At 38.3% G+C, this 22,410-nt stretch overlaps 1 pseudogene; it reads left to right on the top strand.

The window, feature by feature from the left end:
* The first annotated feature begins 21,260 nt into the window (after window positions 1-21,260).
* Window positions 21,261-22,009, top strand: LOC122889747 (annotated as a pseudogene).
* Window positions 22,010-22,410: the final 401 nt, after the last annotated feature.

Here is a 22,410-nt window from a genome sequence, read left to right on the forward strand (position 1 = left end):
AATCAGAAAGATATTCTATCTTTTAAGGTATTTTCTTGCTAATATTGACACTTACATGAATATCCTTAGGCTTGACATTATTGAGTCTGAGACAAGTAACCAAAAAGTAAAGGTTTTCTCCTGACAGAACCACAGTAACTTGTTCAGAGGGCTGAGGGGTCCCTGCATGTCTCAGCAGCAGACTGAAACTTCAAATTCTTCCCATCTTCTTGGTATGCAAATTAATGTTGTGAAAAGTACTACTTTCAGATTTTCATTCTTGCCTCCAGTTTCCTTTGAATTTTAGTGGCTTCGATTCTTTGTCTTCTATGCAAAAATGTCAGAGCAGAATCTCAGAAGTCCCCCCACTCCCGGCGCCCCACTCCGGGCCACTGGGGTGAGGAGGGTTAGACACTGCACAGCACTTCATGAAAATCTTAAAGGACATCTTGGAGGACTTGGTGCTCAAAGGGATGCTCATCCCCAAAAGATGGAACCATCTTCAGTGGCAGCTTCTGCGAGATGTAAAGGCCAGGGAAACGTGTCCCTCCAACAGAGAGAAGGAGCTTGTGTCTGATACTCCATGGACTAGCAACTGACAATGGTGTCCTCACTCGTGGTGCCTGTTGTTTGTTGATGTCTTTCAATCAGCTGGGCAGCCCCCTCCTTACTGCTACCTAGCCAAGGTGACATCCAAAGCTTCATTCAGTTATTTAGCAGGCATTTGTGCATTCCCTTCCAAAGACAGGCACTGCATGACCTTACCCTAGCTGACAGCTTCACAGACATGCATGCGGTGATGGGAGTAGAAGGGAAGGGTTGAGAATGCTGGCTTTGAGATCAGGCAGACTCAGGGAGAAATCCCAATTCTGTTACCTACTAGCTTTGTGATCTTAAGTTTGGCATCTATAAGAAGACAATACTTCATAGCATGGTTGAAGGAACTAAATGAAATCATATACACAGGGACTGAGCATGTGTCTGGCAGATCATAAGACTTCAATAAATTGTTGATATTACTTTGTTGTTATTATTATAATTATTTTTAAATGTCTTTTCTGAGCTCCTGTCCAATATTTTCAACTGCCTATAGTTCTCTCTTCCTAGATGGCCTCTGTAAGTACATCAAATGCATATTTCTAAAACTGGACCCATTAGCATTCTCAGGAAACCCATCACTATTTTTCCTTAATCTGTCTTTATCTTTATGGACAAATGAAAATATCTTTATGGACAAAGGAAGCCATCTTTAAGTCCTGTTTCTTCTTCACTTTGATATTAAATATATCATATCATCTATTCAGTCCTTTTTAACTCATAAATGTATTCCTTTCTCCCTATTCCAACTGGCACTGCCCTTGTTTATGATTTCATTCTCTTTTTCCTGCACAGTCCCTATATCCAGCCACAGGAAATCTTCTAAAGAATCCTGAGTTCAAATATTCTGTCCTGTGAGCCTATAACTACGTTAATACTTGTTGAACCATGTTCTAATTTTTTTACTCAAGAAATCCAGCCTCCCCACTGGCCTCCAGCCTCCCATCTGTGCCCTAAGTCATATGCCACTCTGCCACCAGAGTGATCATTTAAAAAAACAAATCTCACCATATCTCTTCCACTCGAAATGTAGAAAACCCTCCACTACTGAGCTCCAGCTTCACTTCTGAGCCAACCTCTCCTGCCAAATTTATATATACACGTGTGTGTGTGTGTGTGTGTGTGTGTGTTATGCACTCTAGTCAAATAGGGCTGGGTTTTCCAAAGTATTGAAGACTTCCATTTGTGACCTCTACCTGGGATCCCTTCCTCAACCTGTGCCCTATTCTGCCTTTCCTCCAACTGCCATTCATTCTTTCTCATTCTTAGAAAGTCACTTCCTCTGTGAAGACTTCCAAAACTTTTCTCCAGGGACATTTAACCAGTTTTGCTTCTGGTCTCATATGGTAAATACTCCACCATGGGCTTATTATAGAACAATTGCTCCCATGTATGACTCTCCCGCCAGACTTTGGGCATTTATTCTACTAGACTTTGAGCTCTGCAGGGGCAAGTCAACAGTTTACTTCTTTATACTAACAACCTGTGGTTGGTCTTTGATAAACGTTTAATGTATGAAAGGATGAATGGACAGTTTAATCAGACGTGGAGGGAGGGAGCACTCAGCTTAGTTTCAGAGGGAAATGGAAAACACTCACTGGTATTTGTTTAGTGGGAAAGAAAGCAGCATCTCAAATAATAAGAATTTGCAAAGGAAAGGATGGCTTTATCTTTTCTCTTACAATGAGAGGCACACTGAGAATTGCAAAATTACTATTAGATATTCAAGTAGCCAAAGGCCTGTGGAGTCAAAGAGTATAACAGAAAGGTGTCAGTGAGCACTGTGTGCAGGCCCTTAGGAAAAAAAGAATGGTAAGTGATACCCAGTATCCCAGATCATGTGCACAAGGCTTTGGGCAACTGGTGGAATTATTTGGTAATCTGAGGAAGACTGATAGCCCCAAGTAGAAAGGTACGAGTGGCCATTCCACTGATAGTAAGATCTATACCTTGATCTTTATTTTCATTCCCTGGGTATGTAACTGTGTCCAAATTTCCCTCTTTTAAAGGACACCATCATACTGAATTAGGGACACATCCTATTCCAGTATGACTTTGTCCTAACTTAACTAATTATAGTTGCACTGATCCTATTTCCAAAGAAGTTCACATTCTGAGGTACAGCAGATTAGAAGTTTAACATATCAAGTTTTAAAAGGACACAATTCAAGAGATTAGATGGTGTTCATCCCAGAAGATCCTGTTTTCCCAGCATATTAAGATGGCTTATAAGAAACACATAAGGAAGACAGCTGGGTTATTGATAGCTTAGAAATAGAAGGAGTAGGAGATCCCTAGAAAACACTATTGACTAACCACACAATCACTGGGACCTGGGGAAGGGACAGACTATAAAAGGAGGGGAGGAAGGGTCTTCAGAATCAGACCCACCTCTAATCGTTCTTCTGTAGGTCATGGAAGATGAACACCAAGAAGTTCTTGGGAATAAAATCACCACCAGACCTGAAGGTGTCCAAGACTGGGAAGGCATTGTGCCAACCGGTTTACCCAAGTTCCAAGGTTTGAGAGAGGTTGATGAGTCACTGAAATTGAAGTCCTGTCTAATTCCTTGTATCCAAATACTGGTTATACATAAAACATAAATTGTTTGGAGAGAAAAGGAGAATTTGGTTAAACAGTCTCTCTGCTTTAATTTACAGAAGACAAAACCAAGGCTCAGAGTAGGGATTATATGCTATGATGTAGAAGAAAAAGCACAAGACCAGGAAGCCAGAGAACACTGTCAAATCCACATTTTGACATTAAGGAAACTTTAGCAAACTTTATCAACTCACTGAGCTGCACTACCATATCTTAAAATATGATACATCCTTCAAAGAATGGTCAGTTGATTAAAGGAGATAATGCATGCAAAATTACCATTCAACTCTAAGAGATGTTTCAATGAATTCCTAAGTACAGTGATCAAATCTTATTCTTATTGAATCTACATCTAGCACACATTAGATGTTCAACAAATGTTTGTTGAATGATTGAGTGAATTCAATCTCTACAAAGATAAAATCCTAGAATACAATGTCCAGATCTCAAACCTGAATACTAACAATCTGAAGCCTTGAAAACAGACTTTCCAAATGTCCTTTTTTTAACAGCCAAGCAACCCCAGAATCATAAGGACAATAGACTTCCTGAAGGCAGCATCTCAATAATCCAAAAGAAATTCTATTACTATGGTTGCTGCTTATGTTCTCAGAAGCCTATGGGACAGACCACATCCCCTGACAAAACTCAGAGGAGTATTCTGTGTACTCAGGGATATCTCCCCTGAGTATTAACTACACATCTGGTACACTACTCAAGGGTAGGCAAGTGAACCCAGCCAGGACAGCCAGGATAAACCTCTAACAGTTATTATTCCAGAGTCCTGTGGCCATATGCAAACCTTTGTGCACATTGTTGTGGTTGAATATTATTGCTGTATATTGCAAGTTATGACCTATGGCTTCTCTCTCTCTCTGGTGATTCACTTTCTTAGTACCATCTACATTGTTTCTTTTACACTGATTAAAATAGTCACATAAAATCTCTTACTTTAGTACCTAACCAATGTTGGAGGCTGGAAAAAGGAAAGTTAATTTCAATGTAAACAGAAGAAATTGGCCTAATTATAAGACTTAGTGAAATATCTAAATCACATGTTGCATAGGGACATTTTTCAGAGAATTGTCCTTTAAAATTGAGATGGTGCTCACCACTTTGAATCTGTGGTTTCAGTCTTTAGAGTGATTAGATTGTGATGCCATAAGTGATGTTTAGGAGGCTATTAGATTCTGAAGAGGTGTACTTTACAGCATTTAAATAAACCTAAATTATTGGGCCCTAAAGAACATAACTGATCATCATTTTATATTTGATCAAAATGGTTTGCAATTATTTCTGTTGGGGGATTTATCCATTTGCATCTTGCAGTCAGTTTCAGAATTTTATTCCCCTGATCTTGCCTTGATATCATGATTAATTGATTGAATCAAGGGCTTGGGAGTCAATAAACTGAGTATTTGTTTTTATTTATTATTTAACTGCCCCCAGTGTGCCGGCTGGTATTCAGAGGCTAAAAAAAAAAAAAAAAAAATACAGTACAGTTCTCATAGCTACTTAAAGACTTGATTATGCAGGAGAAAAAAAGGAAAGAAACCCCCTTTTTTGTTCCATCATGTGAATATTAAGGAAAAAAGATAACAAAGAAAATACATTCTGTATTTTTTTTTGGCCATTATTTAAAGATGTTCTGAACGTCTGGACTATTGTTCACTTATAATTTATTTTTTCAGTTTCCACGTATATCCATATAAATCCACATTGGCATCTGTACCTTCATCTGAAACTAAAGCTCTCAATTTAATTATTCCTCATATAAAAATAATTCTACTTGGGAATAGTTCAAAAAACACACAGGCTTAGGAAAAAATGAGCAGTAAAACTGTCCTCAATTCAGAAAAATTTTTAAAGTGCAGAAAAATTAAAATATTTTTAAAAAATATGTCAGGGTAACCCAAGTCTTTTTTTTAGATTGAGACTAAGGCTTCCTCACATAATAAACACTCCTTTACAGGATGGACTTAACAGTGGCAAAGAATGGGTCACTGATCCCAAGAAACTATACCCTCATGATGCTTCAGTTTGCTGTCAGAGCCCTGGGCAAGTAAGAATATGACCAAATTGGCCAAATGAGAAGCAGCACAGTGAATAAACATGTTACCAAACTAATACTGTAATTCTCAAATCATGCTTTTTAAAATAATCATTCAAACATGCACCCTAGAGAAAAAGTGATTTGTTTTGTACATGATGGCATGCATGGGTACGATGGCCTCCATTCAATGATTAACACAATGGCAGGATGAATATTCGATGGCTATTTTTTCATTTTACAAGGTATTAAGTAAAGACATACAGAACTTAGTGAATTTTTCCCAAGACAACTAAAATAAAGTCAGTATTAACTCCAAAACATAGATATCCTAACTCAGGATTTCCAGAGAACTAATTCTTCCTAGGCCACACTTCTACCCATCACCTGTCAAATGATACAGAGATGCTGTTACATAAATATGCTACTCTCACTTGAAGCTCCAGGAGAGATGTTTGCATAACCCAAAAATGTAATTCACCACCTAAAGCCCAATAAAAAACCAAAGGTGTAAAGATGCTACTGAACTAAGATTGATGGTATGTCCTAAATGCACCAGCTGTATAAAATATGAAATCATCCACCATGCTGATGTCCCGAAGGAACCCGATGAAGGGCACATGCAATACCACATGTTTTGCATGACAGGCGAGACAACGGCGGTCCACCAGATGTTACTCTCCTTCTCATTTGCATGGTTAGGACATATGGTGACTAGGAAGAATGAAGCCATCTCTTAAGCAGTGATATGAATGGTTCGAAAGATAATTGTTCCAAATTATAAACCCAACACCTGTCATGGATTAATTGTGGTGAACTTCTGAAAATAAATATATTAAGCACAACCTAAACACCTCATGTCATATGGTGTTTTTTATGCCTTACCACACATTTGCTATCTCTGAAATAAATCACAGCTCTTTGAATAGTTTGAGATTGCATAGTTTTATCTGCAGAAAGGTTTGGTTTCCTTACACATGTTAAACTTGAGAGTATTTCAACACTTGCAATAGCAATATTTGGATGTCAGAAGATCTAGATTTCAGCACCAAGGCATAATTTGGTATATAAAACATCTGGTGTGTTTGTGAGAGAGTATCAGATTTAATTCAGTGGTTTCCATATTCTTTCTGGTTCAACTATGCTTTTTGGTAGCAAGTTCAGTTTCTGGTTTATGTACTTGACTTTTCAATGGCTAAAGTAAGACTAACATATATTTTTAAAGGTTACCTTACATAAAATAATAGCAAAGAAGAAAGTAAATTTGCTCACTATCCTGGAAACACTAGCTGGGAGCCCAGCTCCAACTTTCTGCAGCTGATCCTTACCCTGGGGATATTTTTTAAAAGAGTTTATTTATTTATTTGACAGAGAGAGAGATCACAAGTAGGCAGAGAGGCAGGCAGAGAGAAACAGAGGGGGAACCAGGCTCCCCGCTGAGCAGAGAGCCCAATGTGGGTCTCGATCCCAGGACCCTGAGATCATGACCTGAGCTGAAGGCAGAGGCCCGACCCATTGAGCCACCCAGGCACCCCTACCCTAGAGATATTGGAAACAAAATCTTCGTAGTGACTTTTGGAGCACAAATAATACCAAAACCCTAAAATTCAGTCATGGGGAGAAATCCCAAAAAGTACATAGAGTTGGGACTCCTTTTTCTTTGATTTGGAGCTAGTATGAGAAAGCCATTCCACTCTCTTCTCTAACAACAGAACTGTTTTCAGGACAAGGAAATTTTCCTCCACCAATGGTTCTTGTGCTTTTATTTTGGCAGATCTAAAATTCTACTAATGTCCTTGTTGCAATACTACAAATAAGATACATTAAAGGAGTCTAACCTGCTGTAAAACGTATTATAATTGATTTTTATGAAGCATCTTTTGCCGTAAGTCATCACACAGCAGTATTTTGAAGCCAGTATGGGAACCACACCAAAGAAAGAGAATAAGGTTTGAAGTGTTAGTTTCTTCTTCAAAGTTGTTGGTGAGCGAAGCTTCTGAGTTGGAAACATCTCTCTAAACCAACGAGGACAGGATTTTAGAAAGGTGGCCCAAGATGAGCAAAATCCTAAATAAAACATTCCAATAGCTTCTGTATCAAAACCCATAAAAGGGGAAGGACTTAACTGTCTCAGACATACCACAACTGAACACTTTAGGCCAATATCTGCTGGTTTCAGTATCACACACTGAAAAGGTAATTCTACTATCTTTAACTTGGTGTTTATAAATACTGAAACACAGTGAAAATTCTTGGACCAAATCAATCCTGAACATGGAAAGTTAAATAGACCTAGGAGACTGCATGGCCAACCACTTCTTGTGTTTGTTGACATTATTTCTTCATGTCCAGACACAGCTATGTCTATAGAGCAGAGGGTAACACCAGTACCAAAACCTTGCTATACAAGGATGGCTCCTGGTAAAATCAGGAGTTTGGTGTGACTGACCAAACACTCATCATCTCAGTGTTCTTCTCTCCATTTTCAGTGTCTTCTCCCAAACAATGTTCAGTTCTTTCTCTATCCCTACCCCTGCTACCACAATGCCAAGGCACTATTCCGCTAGTGAAATAATAATGCCAACCCAACCACACAGTTTCACACTGGAGATTTCTTGTAGATGTTCTTTATCAAGTTGAGGATGTTCCTCTCAATTCTTAATTTACTGAGAGTTTATCATGATGGGTGTTGGATTTTGTCAAATGCTTTTTCCATATCAAATGATATGATCACATCATTTTTTCTTCTTAGCTTATTAGTTTGGTAGATTACTTTGATTTTTAAATGCTGGAGCAGATCTTGCTTGTTTTTAAAACCTGAATAGATAAACAAAACTCTAATCAATGGTTATAATTAGTAATAAAAGCCAGTCTAGCATTTTCTGAAATGACACAAAGACAAGAAATATTTATTAATACTGTAATTATTTTAATGTAAAGAAGGCATAAAACCATTTGGATTTACAAAAACATAAAATAATATTACTAAACCTTATTATAAGAATATTTTAATTTGGGGTGCCTGGGTGGCTTAGTCATTAAGCACCTGCCTTCAGCTCGGGTCATGATCCCAGGGTCCTGGGATTGAGCTCCACATTGGGCTTCCCCACTCGGCAGGAAGGCTACTTCTCTCTCTCCCACTCCCCCTGCTTGTGTTCCCTCTTTCACTGTGTCTCTCTCTCCCACTGCCCCTGCTTGTGTTCCCTCTCTCACTGTGTCTCTTTCTGTCAAATAAATAAAAACCTTTTAAAAAAAAGAATATTTTAATTCTTATCTAAAGTTGGAAGCTCTAGGATTCTTCAAATTCTTTTCAGAAAATGTTTTTTTTACTTTTAGCAGGAACTGGCCTCCTTGACGGAGCTACATCACCAACTTGTAACTGAAGACTTTTAGTTCTAGGACTTTTAAATCTTACTGCATTTCCCACTTAGAAGCATAAACAGTAACAGGATCATATTACGGTGCTTGCTTCACAGGACATATAAAGTAGAGCTCATATCTGGATTTGTTCACAGGATTAAAGTCCCCTCTAAGCAAACTAAATTATAATGTGTATTAACAGTGAGCCCAGAGGTGTTAACCTTCCCAGGAGTACTGGCATTTTGTTTCTTTTTACCTAACACTTGACTGGAAGTTAACCACGAAGTTGGATATTCAGGCACTTGACAGAAAACCTATACGTCAGGTCAAGAGAGCTGCAAAGCATTTGGTGTCCCTCTCTAAACCTACTATATGGTTGACTGCCTAATTAAACTACACATAAGGCTTTCAGAATCCTCAGAGAGCTAATTTTTAAATTTTATCCTGAATTTTTAGTTGCAATCAGTAGGAGACATGAACTACAGTGAGATTAACCCCCCATAGCAGAACTACAATTCAACAACTAATTTCACAGATGAACAAAACGAGGCCCAGAGAGATGAACAATGATGACAGCAACTCCTTACATTTATTAAAGACCTTAATGGTTTACAAAGCATTTCCTTGGGACGCCTGGGTTGCTCAGTCAGTTAAGCATTTGCCTTCGGCTCAGGTCATGATCCCAGGGTCCTAGCATGGAGTCCCACATCAGGCTCCTTGTTCAGTGGGGAGCCTGCTGCTCCCTATGCCTACTGATCCCCCTGCTTGTGTGCACTCTCTCTCAATCTCTCTCTGACAAATAAATAAATAAAATCTTTACGAAAAAACCATTTCCTCACAATATCCATTTCATCCCCACAATAATCCTTTATGAAGGTATAGCCTCATAATGCCATGGATTCCAGCACAAGTTGCAACTAATGCTATAAAATAATGACTGTGTTTAACATTTTATTTTTATTTCTCCTTGCTGTTTTCCTTGATTTATACAAGTACTATAATCCAACAGACAATGTAAGAAGAAATGGATTTACAGTGTTAGAACATAAATTTGCAATTAAATTTTAAGAGCCCAAACTGAGACCAAAAACCATTAGAAATATCCTATACCTTCTTCAGATATTCAAAGATTATGAACAGGATAAATACAGAAATCATGCTAAGCTGATCTATGATGAAGTGAGAGAAAAGGAATTTGAATCAAAACAAGTTTCTTGCCTGGGGTTTATCAGAGGGGCATGCCTATCCACTATCCATCAGTATAGGGGAAGCCCAGATACCTGAGAGAGAGGAGCTCTTTGCCATTGGGAAAAAGACGTTCCCTCTGTTTATTAGTTTTACTTAAGATGTTTTCTATTTTAATCCATTTTTTCTTTTTCCACAATACTCTCATGTACCAAATCTCATTTCAGCCACAGAGTAACACAAAATTGACAAAACAGATACTTGGTTTGTTGCTGACAGGTTTTTTTTACTGCTGTCTTTTCAGCTAAGAAACTAAAGCCTGGAGAGCTTGAGTGCTTGACTGAAGGTTACATGGTAAGTTTAGAAGTGAACAGGAACTAGGATTCTTAACAGAACATGAGTCAGAAGAGGTCTTCAAAATGCAGTAGAGCACACTAAACATGGCAGACCGATGCATACATAGGATTCTGTCCTAAATTCCATCAAATGGCAAGAAAGAAATTTAAAAGACTTTAGCCCACAAGAGCAAATGACCATTTAAAGAGCTGCCAGTAGAAAGGAGATTTCAACAAGTAGTTATAAAACAGCAAAAGGACAGAAATGTGGTTTTGATTCACAAGGAGGAAGGAACAGCTAAGCTGCTACAGAGGAAAACCCGAAAAGAAATGAGACCGTCACATATTCATATCAATCATAGGTCCAGGACATGGGGCACAAGTAATCAGAGGAGGCAGGAAGGCATGCCACGGCAGAAGACAAGACTTCATGTCCTGAGTTGAATCCCCTATCATTCTCCTACCCAACATAACTAGTCAACTATATCCCCCTCCATACTACTACCTATGGTCCATGCAGAGTCCCAAGAACTCTTTTCTGAGGACATTGAACCCAAGTCTCAGTGATCATCACATTATGTGTTGGGGGTTGAGGATAGACATGAAGAAAAATGAAGGGATAAAGTGACAATTCTGCAAGGAGAAGGGTAGGACTCCTTAGTTTCTTTTCCCACCTCTGCTTCCAACTACAGCCAGGTTTAACTCCCCAGGCAGGAAATGAAAAAATTTTCTCTGGAGAAATTAAATAGCAAACCCCCCTCCAAAATAAACAAACAAACATAAAACAACAAAAGCAAATTTTAAAAATATCAGATATTGGTGGAGGGAAAACCTGGGGTTTGGTCTCCAAAGCTGACTTTGTCCCTGAACAAGCCAGAGAGATGAATTTCCCCTCACTACACACAAGCCAACATGCACACACACAGAGCTTTCAACCTCCTTTTTAAATGTCTCACTCTAAATATAAATGGAGAGCCTAGGATAACCAGACATTAGAGGAAGGCCTCCAATATGAAAGGGAACAAAACAAGAAGAGAGAATAGAGGAATCACTGACAATACACTCAGAAATTATGAATATTATTCTCATAAAAATAAGCAAAGATTTTCAATCCCTGAAAAAAGATCAGGCTGCCACCAAAAAAAAAAAAAAAAAAAAAAGCAAAAGTGTGTGTTTGGGTTGGGGGTAGGGAATTAGAAAAATACAAAGAGTTTCTACAACATAACAGCAAGAATGAAAAACTTGGGAAATAAGGTGAGGAAATAAGAAGAAAAGAACTAATAGATAAAGAGACAAATGAAGAGAAAAGTTAAGAAAATCAGAAGATCAATTTGAGAGCCCTGTACCAAACCAATAGGGGCTCTAGAAAGAGAGAACAGTGGGGAGGAAATTATGAAAGACATAATTTTCTCATAACCAAATTCTCTAGAACTAAAGATTAAATTTTTAACTTAATCTTTAGATTAAAAAGGTCAATCACAATAAATGAAAAAGGACGGACACCAAGGCACATTGCTGTGAAATTTAAAAATCTCAACAAGAAAAAGAACATTGTTTTAAGATTTCAGAGAAAAAATTCAGTTCACATGCAAAAATTACAAATCCAAATAGCAGCAGATTTCTCAATAGTAAGTAGAAGAAATGCAGCAATGACTTCATAATTTTGAAAGAAATGAAATTCTATACCCAAACTATCACTGAAGTTTGAGTATAAAATAAAGACATTTTCAGATATTCAGATCTCAAAAATTTTACTTTCTCTATACAATTTCTTTAGAGGCTACTGGAGAAAAACAAACAAACAAAAAAACCACAAAACAGGAATTCATCTGAAAGGAACTGTAAATGGGATTCAAAAATAAAGCAACACATCTGGATTGGAGTAGAAGGATGAAAAGCTCCAAGAAGAACAGTTTTAAAGGGAAAAGATGGAATTGATTTTTTGAACATATGGAAAATACTGATAGGTATATGTGATAGAGACATTAGAGCTTTGGGGGGAAAATTACAATAGGTCCAGAGAAATGTAACAAATGCAAAGAGAAAAGTATTAATTCCAAAAGGACTGTATAAGATAAGAGGCATGATTGTAGTATATTACTGGGCTTGGCAGTGAATATTATTTCCACCATCATCATACTCTAAGCACTGATGAATGATTTAAGCAAAATTTGTGATACTACTATTCAGGGATGGGGTGGGAAAGAGGATCTGTGGATGTGTGTGTGTAAGAATAAGCCCTCATTGGGCGCCTGGGTGGCTCAGTGGGTTAAGCCGCTGCCTTCGGCTCAGGTCATGATCTCAGGGTCCTGGGATCGAGTCCCACATCGGGCTCTCTGCTCTGCAGGGAGCCTGCTTCCTCCTCTCCCTCTCTCTGCCTGCCTCTCTGTCTGCTTGTGATCTCTGTCTGTCAAATAAATAAATAAAATCTTTAAAAAAAAAAAAAAGAATAAGCCCTCATTGAAAGGGGAACCCTCCTACACTGTTGGGGGGGATGCAAACTGGTATATCCACAGTGGAAAAGAGTATAGAGATTTCTCAAAATGTTAAAAATAGAACTAACCTATGACCCAACAATTGCACTACTAGCTACTTACCCAAAATAGATTCGAAGGGGTACATGCACCCCAGTGTTTATAACAGCATTACCAACAATAGCCAAACTATGTAAAGAGCCCAAATGTCCATAAACTGAGGAATGGTCAAAGAAGAGATATACAATGGAATACTACTCAACCATCAAAAAGAATGAAATCTTGCCATTTGCAATGACATGGATGGACCTAGAATGTATTACACTAAGTGAAATAAATCAGTCAGAGAAAGAAAAACACCATTTTATTTCACTCATACATTGAATTTAAGAAACCAAACAGAGAACATATGGAAAGGGGAGGAAAGAGAGGGAAACAAACCATAAAAGACTCTTAATGATAGAGAACAAACTGAGGGTTGGTGGAGGGAGGTGGGTGGGAGATGGGCTGAATGAGTGATGCATATTAAGAAGAGCACTTGTCATGTTGGGAAATGGTATACGTACGTGATGAATCACTAAGTTCCTATTCCTGAAGCCAATATTACACTATATGTTAACTAACTAGAATTTAAGTGAAAATTTAAAAAAGAAAAAAAAAACTTGAAAAAAAAGAATAAATCCTCATTCTCTGTGATAAAAAATTAAGAAATGATGTCCAAAACTATTAAATCAAAATTGTGTGACATATATATCACATTAACAAAATGAATGATGAAAATCAATTGATTCCCTCAACAGATGCAGAAAAAGTATATGACAAAATTCAACATCAATTTATGATTAAAAATTCTCAAGGTGGATATCAGGGGAATGTACTTAACATAATAAAAGTCATTTATGAGATAAGAGTCAAGATGGTGGAGAAGTAGCAGGCTGAGACTATATCAGGTAGCAGGAGATCAGCTAGATAGCTTATCTAAACATTGCAAACACCTACAAATCCAACGGGAGAGCAAAGAGAAGAAGAACAGCAATTCTAGAAACAGAAAATCAACCACTTTCTGAAAGGTAGGACTGACAGAGAAGTGAATCCAAAGCAGGGGGAGGGGCTGGCTCCTGGAGAGCGCTGGAGCAGTGGAGCACTAAATCAGGACTTTTAAAAGTCTGTCCCACTGAGGGACATCGCTCCAGAGGCTAAACCGGGGTGAAGCCCATGCGGGGTCTGCATAGCCCAAGTCCCGCAGGGTCACAGAAGGATTGGGGGTGTCTGAGTGTCGCAGAGCTTGCAGGTATTAGAACGGGGAAGCTGGCTACAGAGACAGAGCCGAGGAGTGAGCTCTCCACTCGGGGTTACCTTAAAACTGGTCACAGGCTGGGTGAGCTCAGAGTGTGGCCAGAGGCCAGGGACACGGGAGTGATTGGGAGCTATTCTCTGAGGGTGCACTGAGGAGTGGGGCCCTGAGCTCTCGGCTCCTCTGGGCTGGAGACTGGGAGGCTGCCATTTTCATTCCCATCCTCCAGAAATCTACGGAAAGCATTCAGGGAACAAAAGCTCCCGGAAAGCAAACCGGCGCGGATTACTCAGCCCGGCCCCTGGTAAGGGTGGTGCAACTTTGCCTGGGGCAAAGACAGTTGAGAATCACTACAACAGGCCCCTCCCCCAAAAGATCAACAAGAAATCCAGCCAGGACCAAGTCCACCTACCAAGGACTACAGGTTCAATACCAAGGAGAACAGCGGAATTCCAGAGGAGGAGAAAGCAAAGCACGGAACTCATGGCTTTCTCCCCGTGATTCTTTAGTCTTGCAGTTAATTTAATTTTTTTATCAATTATTTTTCTTCTGCTGCTAAATTTTTTTGAACTTTTACCCTTTTCTTTTTTAACATTTTTTAACTAGTTTATCTAATATATATACATCTTTTCTTTTTTATATTTTTTCTTTGTTTTCTTTTTTAATTGTTTCTTTTTTTTGAACCTTTTTTATCCCCTTTCTCCCCCCCGCCACAATTTGGGGTCTCTTCTGATTTGGTTAAAGCGTATTTTCCTGGGGTCTTTGCCACCATTTTAGTATTTTACATGCTCCTTCATATACTCTTATCTGGACAAAATGACAAGGCGGAAAAATTCACCACAAAAAAAAGAACAAGAGACAATACCAAAGACTAGGGACCTAACCAATACAGACATTGGTAATATGTCACATCTAGAGTTCCGATGATGATTCTCAAGGTTCTAGCTGGGCTCGAAAAAGGCATAGAAGATATTAGAGAAATCCTCTCGGGAGATATAAAAGCCCTATCTGGAGAAATGAAAGAACTAAAATCAAACCAAGTTGAAACCAAAAAAGCTATTAATGAGGTGCAATCAAAAATGGAGGCTCCCACTGCTAGGATAAATGAGGCAGAAGAAAGAATTAGTGATATAGAAGACAAAATGACAAAGAATAAAGAAGCTGAGCAAAAGAGGGACAAACAGCTACTGGACCACAAGGGGAGAATTCGAGAGATAAGTGACACCGTAAGATGAAACAACATTAGAATAATTGGGATTCCAGAAGAAGAAAGAGAAAGGGAAGCAGAAGGTATACTGGAGAGAATTATTGGAGAGAATTTCCCTAATATGGCAAAGGGAACAAGCATCAAAATCCAGGAGGTGCAGAGAACCCCCCCTCAAAATCAACAAGAATAGGTCAACACCCCGTCACCTAATAGTAATATTTACAAGTCTTAGTGACAAAGAGAAAATCCTGAAAGCAGCCCAGGAAAAGAAGTCTGTAACATACAATGGTAAAAATATTAGATTGGCAGCAGAATTATCCACAGAGACCTGGCATGCCAGAAAGAGCTGGCATGATATATTCAGAGCACTAAATGAGAAAAACATGCAGCCAAGAATACTATATCCAGCTAGGCTATCATTGAAAATAGAAGGAGAGATTAAAAGCTTCCAGGACAAACAAAAACTGAAAGAATTTGCAAACACCAAACCAGCTCTACAGGAAATATTGAAAGGGGTCCTCTAAGCAAAGAAAGAGCCTAAAAGTAGTAGATCAGAAAGGACCAGAGACAATATACAGTTAACAGTCACCTTACAGGCAATACAACGGCACTAAATTCCTATCTCTCAATAGTTACCCTGAATGTTAATGGGCTAACTGCCCCAATCAAAAGACACAGGGTATCAGAATGGATAAAAAATCAAAACCCATCTGTATGTTGCCTACAAGAAACTCATTTTAGACCTGAAGACCCCTCCAGATTTAAAGTGAGGGGGTGGAAAAAATGTACCATGCTAATGGACATCAGAAGAAAGCAGGGGTGGCAATCCTTATATCAGATCAATTAGATTTTAAGCCAAAGACTATAATAAGAAATAGGAAGGATACTATATCATACTCAAAGTATCTGTCCAATAAGAAGATCTAACAATTTTAAATATGCCCCTGACGTGGGAGCAGCCAACTATATAAACCAATTAATAACAAAATCAAAGAAACACATCAACAATAATACAATAATAGTAGGGGACTTTAACACTCCCTTCACAGAAATGGACAGATCATCCAAGCAAAAGATCAAGAAGGAAATAAAGGCCTTAAATGACACACTGGACCAGATGGACATCACAGATGTATTCAGAACATTTCATCCCAAAGCAACAGAATACACACTCTTCTCTTGTGCACATGGAACATTCTCCAGAATAGATCACATCCTCGGTCCTAAATCAGGACTCAACTGGTATCAAAAGATTGGGATCATTCCCTGCATATTTTCAGACCACAATGCTCTGAAGCTAGAACTCAACCACAAGAGGAAGTTTGGAAAGAACCCAAATATATGGAGACTAAACAGCATGCTTCTAAAGAATGAATGGGTCAACCAGGAAATTAAAGAAGAATTGAAAAAATCCATGGAAACAAATGATAATGAAAACACAACGGTTCAAAGTCTGTGGGACACAGCAAAGGCAGTCCTGAGAGGAAACTATATAGCAGTACAAGCCTTTATCAAGAAACAAGAAAGGTCTCAAGTACACAACCTAACCCTACACCTAAAGGAGCTGGAGAAAGAACAAGAAAAAAAAACTAAACCCAGCAGGAGAAGAGAAATAATCAAGATCAGAGCAAAAATCAATGAAATCGAAACCAAAAAAACAATAGAACAAATCAACGAAACTAGGAGCTGGTTCTTTGAAAGAATTAATAAGATTGATAAACCCCTGGCCAGATGTATCCAAAAGAAAAGAGAAAGGACCCAAATAAATAAAATCATGAATTCAAGAGGAGAGATCACAACTAACACCAAAGAAATACAATTATAAGAACATACTACGAGCAACTCTACGCCAACAAATTTGACAATCTGGAAGAAATGGATGCATTCCTAGAGACATAAACTATCACAACTGAACTAGGAAGAAATAGAAAACCTGAACAGACCCAGAACCAGTCAGGAGATTGAAACAGTCATTAAAAATCTCCAAACAAACAAAACCCCAGGGCCAGATGGCTTCCCAGGGGAATTCTACCAAACGTTTAAAAAAGAACTAATTCCTATTCTCCTGAAACTGTTCCAAAAAAATAGAAATGGAAGGAAAACTTCCAAACTCATTTTATGAGGCCAGCATCACCTTGATCCCAAAACCAGACAAGGATCCCATCAAAAAAGAGAACTACAGACCAATATCCTTGATGAACACAGATGCGAAAATTCTCACCAAAATACTAGCCAATAGGATTCAACAGTACATTAAAAGGATTATTCACCACGACCAAGTGGGATTTATTCCAGGGCTGCAAGGTTGGTTCCACATCCGCAAATCAATCAATGTGATAAAACACATTAATAAAAGAAAGAACAAGAACCATATGATAATCTCAATAGATGCTGAAAAAGCGTTTGACAAAGTACAGCATCCCTTCCTGATCAAAACTCTTCAAAGTGTAGGGATAGAGGGCACATACCTCAATTTTATCAAAGCCATCTATGAAAAACCCACCGCAAATATCATTCTCAATGGAGGAAAACTGAAAGCTTTTCTGCTAAGGTCAGGAACACGGCAGGGATGTCCATTATCACCACTGCTCTTCAATATAGTACTAGAAGTCCTAGCCTCAGCAATCAGACAGCAAAAGGAAATTAAAGGCATCCAAATTGGCAAAGAAGAAGTCAAACTATCACTCTTCGCAGGTGATATGATACTATATGTGGAAAACCCAAAATACTCCACTCCAAAACTACTAGAACTTGTACAGGAATTCAGTAAAGCGTCAGGATATAAAATCAATGCACAGAAATCAGTTGCATTTCTCTACACCAACAACAAGACAGAAGAAAGAGAAATTAAGGAGTCAATCCCATTTACAATTGCACCCAAAACTATAAGATACCTAAGAATAAACCTTACCAAAGAGGCTAAGAATCTATACTCAGAAAACTATAAAGTACTCATGAAAGAAATTGAGGAAGACACAAAGAAATGGAAAATTGTTCTATGCTCCTGGATTGGAAGAACAAATATTGTGAAAATGTCTATGCTACCTAAAGCAATCTACACATTTAATGCAATTCCTATTGAAATACCATCCATTTTTTTTTTCAAAGAAATGGAACAAATAATCCTAAAATTTATATGGAACCAGAAAAGACCCTGAATAGCCAAAGGGATATTGAAAAAGAAAGCCAAAGTTGGTGGCATCACAATTCCAGACTTCAAGCTTTATTACAAAGCTGTCATCATCAAGACAGCATGGTATTGGCACAAAAACAGACACATAGATCAATGGAACAGAATAGAGAGCCCAGAAATAGACCCTCAACTCTATGGTCAACTAATCTTCGACAAAGCAGGAAAAAATGTCCAATGGAAAAAAGATAGCCTCTTCAATGAATGGTGTTGGGAAAATTGGACAGCCACATGCAGAAGAAGAAATTGGACCATTTCCTTACACCACACACGAAAATAGACTCAAAATGGATGAAGAACCTCAATGTGAGAAAAGAATCCATCAAAATCCTTGAGCAGAACACAGGCAGCAACCTCTTCGACCTCAGCTGCAGCAACATCTTCCTAGGAACATCGCCAAAGGCAAGGGAAGCAAGAGCAAAAATGAACTATTGGGATTTCATCAAGATCAAAAGCTTTTGCACAGCAAAGGAAACAGTTAACAAAACCAAAAGACAGCTGACAGAATGGGAGAAGATATTTGCAAATGACATATCAGATAAAGGGCTAGTGTCCAAAATCTATAAAGAGCTTAGCAAACTCAACACCCAGAGAACAAATAATCCAATCAAGAAATGGACATTTCTGCAAAGAAGACATCCAGATGGCCAACAGACACATGAAAAAGTGCTCCACACCACTCGGCATCAGGGAAATACAAATCAAAACCACAATGAGATACCACCTCACACCAGTCAGAATGGCTAAAATCAACAAGTCAGGAAATGACAGATGCTGGCGAGGATGCGGAGAAAGGGGAACCCCCCTACACTGTTGGTAGGAATGCAAGCTGGTGCAGCCACTCTGGAAAACAGCATGGAGGTTCCTCAAAATGTTGAAAATAGAACTACCCGATGACCCAGCAATTGCACTACTGGGTATTTACCCTAAAGATACAAATGTAGTGATCCGAAGAGGCATGTGCAGTCGAATATTTATAGCAGCAATGTCTACAATAGCCAAACTATGGAAAGAACCTAGATGTCCATCAACAGATGAATGGATAAAGAAGGTGGTATATGTACACAATGGAATACTATGCAGCCATCAAAAGAAATGAAATCTTGCCATTTGCGATGACATGGACGGAACTAGAGGGTATCATGCTTAGTGAAATAAGTCAATCGGAGGAAGACAACTATCATATGATCTCCCTGATATGAGGAAGTGGAGATGCAATACAAGGGAGTTAAGGGGGTAGGAGAAGAATCAATGAAACAAGATGGGATTGGGAGGGAGACAAACCATAATGACTCTTAATCTCATAAAACAAACTGAGGGTGGTTGGGGGAGGGGTTTCGGAGAGGGGGGTGGGGTTATGGACATTGGGGAGGGTATGTGCTATGGTGAGTGCTGTGAAGTATGTAAACCTGGCGATTCACAGACCTGTACCCCAGGGATAAAAATACATTATATGTTTATAAAAAATAAAATAATTTTTTAAAAGTCATTTATGATAAACCACAACTTGTTTTCAGCATCATACTCAACATGAAAAACTGAAAACTTTTCTTCTAAGATCAGAAACAAGATAAGACGCCCATTTTTGCCATTTTTATTCAACATAGTATTGGAGGTCCTAACCAGAGTAATTTAGTCAAGAAAAAAAAAAATAAATAAAAGGGATACAAATCGGAAAGCAAGAAGTAAAAGTGCAAAGACTCCAGCCAAAAACTTTTAAAACTAATGTAACTATTCAGTAAAGTTACAGGATACAAAATCAATATACAGAAATTTGTTGCATTTCTTATATACTAACAATGAACTATCATGAAGAGAAATTAGGAAAACAATCACAATTACAGCTGCATCAAAAAATATAAAATATCTAGGAACAAATTTAACCAAAGGTAAAAGATCTATACACTGAAAACTTTAAGACATGGAGGATAGAAACTGAAGGAGGCACAAAGAAATGGAAAGATATTCTATGCTCATAGATTAGAAGAATTAAAATGTTAAAATTTTCATACTACCCAAAACAATGGACAAAATCAATACAATCACTAACAAAATTTCAATGATATTTTTCATAGAAATAGAACAAATAATCCTGAAATTTCTATGGAACCACAAAAGATCCTGAACAGCCAAAGCAAACTTGAGAAAGAAATGCAAAGCTGGAGGCATCATGCTCCCTGATTTTTTTGGCCTTTTAACTTTTTATTTTAATTCCAGTTAGTTAACATATGATGCTATATTAGTTTCAGGTGTATGATACAGTGATGCTATATTAGTTTCAGGTGTATGATCCAGTGACTCAACAATTCCACCCTTCCTGATTTCAAACTATACTACAAAGCTTTAGCAATTAAAACAGTATTGTACTGGCATGAAAACAGGCATATAGATTAATTGAATAGAACAGAAAGAAATAAACATGTATGGCCAAATAACTATAACAAACAAGGCAAGAGTATACAATGAGGAAAAGACAGTCTTTAATAAATGGTGTTGGGAAAGCTGATCAGCCACATGCAAGAGGATGAAATTGAAATACTATCTTAGACCACACGCATATATTAACTCAAAGTGAACTGAAAACTTTAAAGCCAGACATGAAACCAAAAACCTCCTAAAAGAACACATGGTCAATGGTCTTGGCAATGATTTTTTGGATCTGACTCCAAAAGCAAAGGTAATAAAAGCAAAAATGAATAAATGAGACTATATCAAACTAAAAAACTTCTGCACAGCAAAGGAAACCATCAACAATACAAAAAGCCAACACACCAAAAGAGACAAAATACTTGAAAAAAATATATCCAATAAGGGATTAATATTCAAAATATATAAAGAACTCCTACAACTCAAGAGCAAATTAACAAACAATCTAATTTAAAAATGAGCAAAGGATCTGGATAGACATTTTTTTTCAAAGAAGACATACAGTGGCCAACAAACACATGAAAAGATGTCCAACAGTCTATTTTCATACCTAGTGCAGCCATGGCTCATGTTCCCAAGAAGCATCTGAAACATGTACCAGCTCCAAAGCACTGGTTGCCGGATAAACTGACTGGTGTATTTGCCCCTCATCCCTCTATTGGTCCCCATAAGCTAAGAGAATGTCTCCCTCTCTTCTTTTTCCTAAGGAACAGACTTAAGTATGCCCTAACAGGAGATAAAGTAAGGATGATCAGTATGCTGTGTTTTTTATTAAAACTGACGGCAAGGTCTGAACTGATGCAACCTACCCTGCTGGTTTTATGAATGTCATCAGCATTGACAAGAGTGGGAAGAATTTCCATCTGATCCATGTCACCGAGGGTTGCTTTGCTGTTCATCAGATTACACCTGAGGAGGCCAAGAACAAGTTGTGCAAAGTAAGAATGATCTTTGTTAAGAGAAAAGGAATCTCTCATCTGACCCCATCATACATGCACCACCCACTATCCGTATTCCTTCATTAAGGTGAATGACACCATTCAGACTGATTTGGAGACTGGTAAGATTACTGATTTCATCACGTTTGATACTGGTAATCTGTGTATGGTGATTAGGGTGCTAACCTGGGAAGTACTGGTGTGATCATCAAAAGAAAGGGACATCCTGGTTCTTTTGATATAATTCATGTGAAAGATGCCACTGGCAACAGCCTTGCCACCCAGATCTCCAACACATTTGTTATTGGGAAAGGCAACAAATCACGGATTTCTCTTCCCCATGGAAAGGGTATCTGCCTCACCCACTGCTGAAGAGAGAGAGATTGGTGGCCATATAGCAATGGGTAAAATGGTCTCTAGGTGATATGGTTCAGTCTTTATAATCTTTTTTAAGATTTTATTTATTTATTTGACAGACAGAGATCACAGGTAGGCAGAGAGGCAGGGAGGAAGCAGGCTCCCTGCCGAGCAGAGAGTTTGACGCGGGGCTCAATCCCAGGACCCTGAGATCATAACCTGAGCCGAAGGCAGAGGCTTTAACCCACTGAGCCAGCCAGGTGCCCCTAAGTCTTTATACTTAACTAAGATAATACACAGCACAAAAGAAAGGAAACGAGGGAGGAAGGAAGGAAGGATGCTCAACATCAGCGATCATCAGGAAAATGCAAATCAAAACCACAATGAGATACAGCCTCACATCTTTAGATACAGGT

Source organism: Neovison vison, chromosome 1, assembly GCF_020171115.1.
Source record: "Neovison vison isolate M4711 chromosome 1, ASM_NN_V1, whole genome shotgun sequence".
NCBI classification, from domain to species: domain Eukaryota; kingdom Metazoa; phylum Chordata; class Mammalia; order Carnivora; family Mustelidae; genus Neogale; species Neogale vison.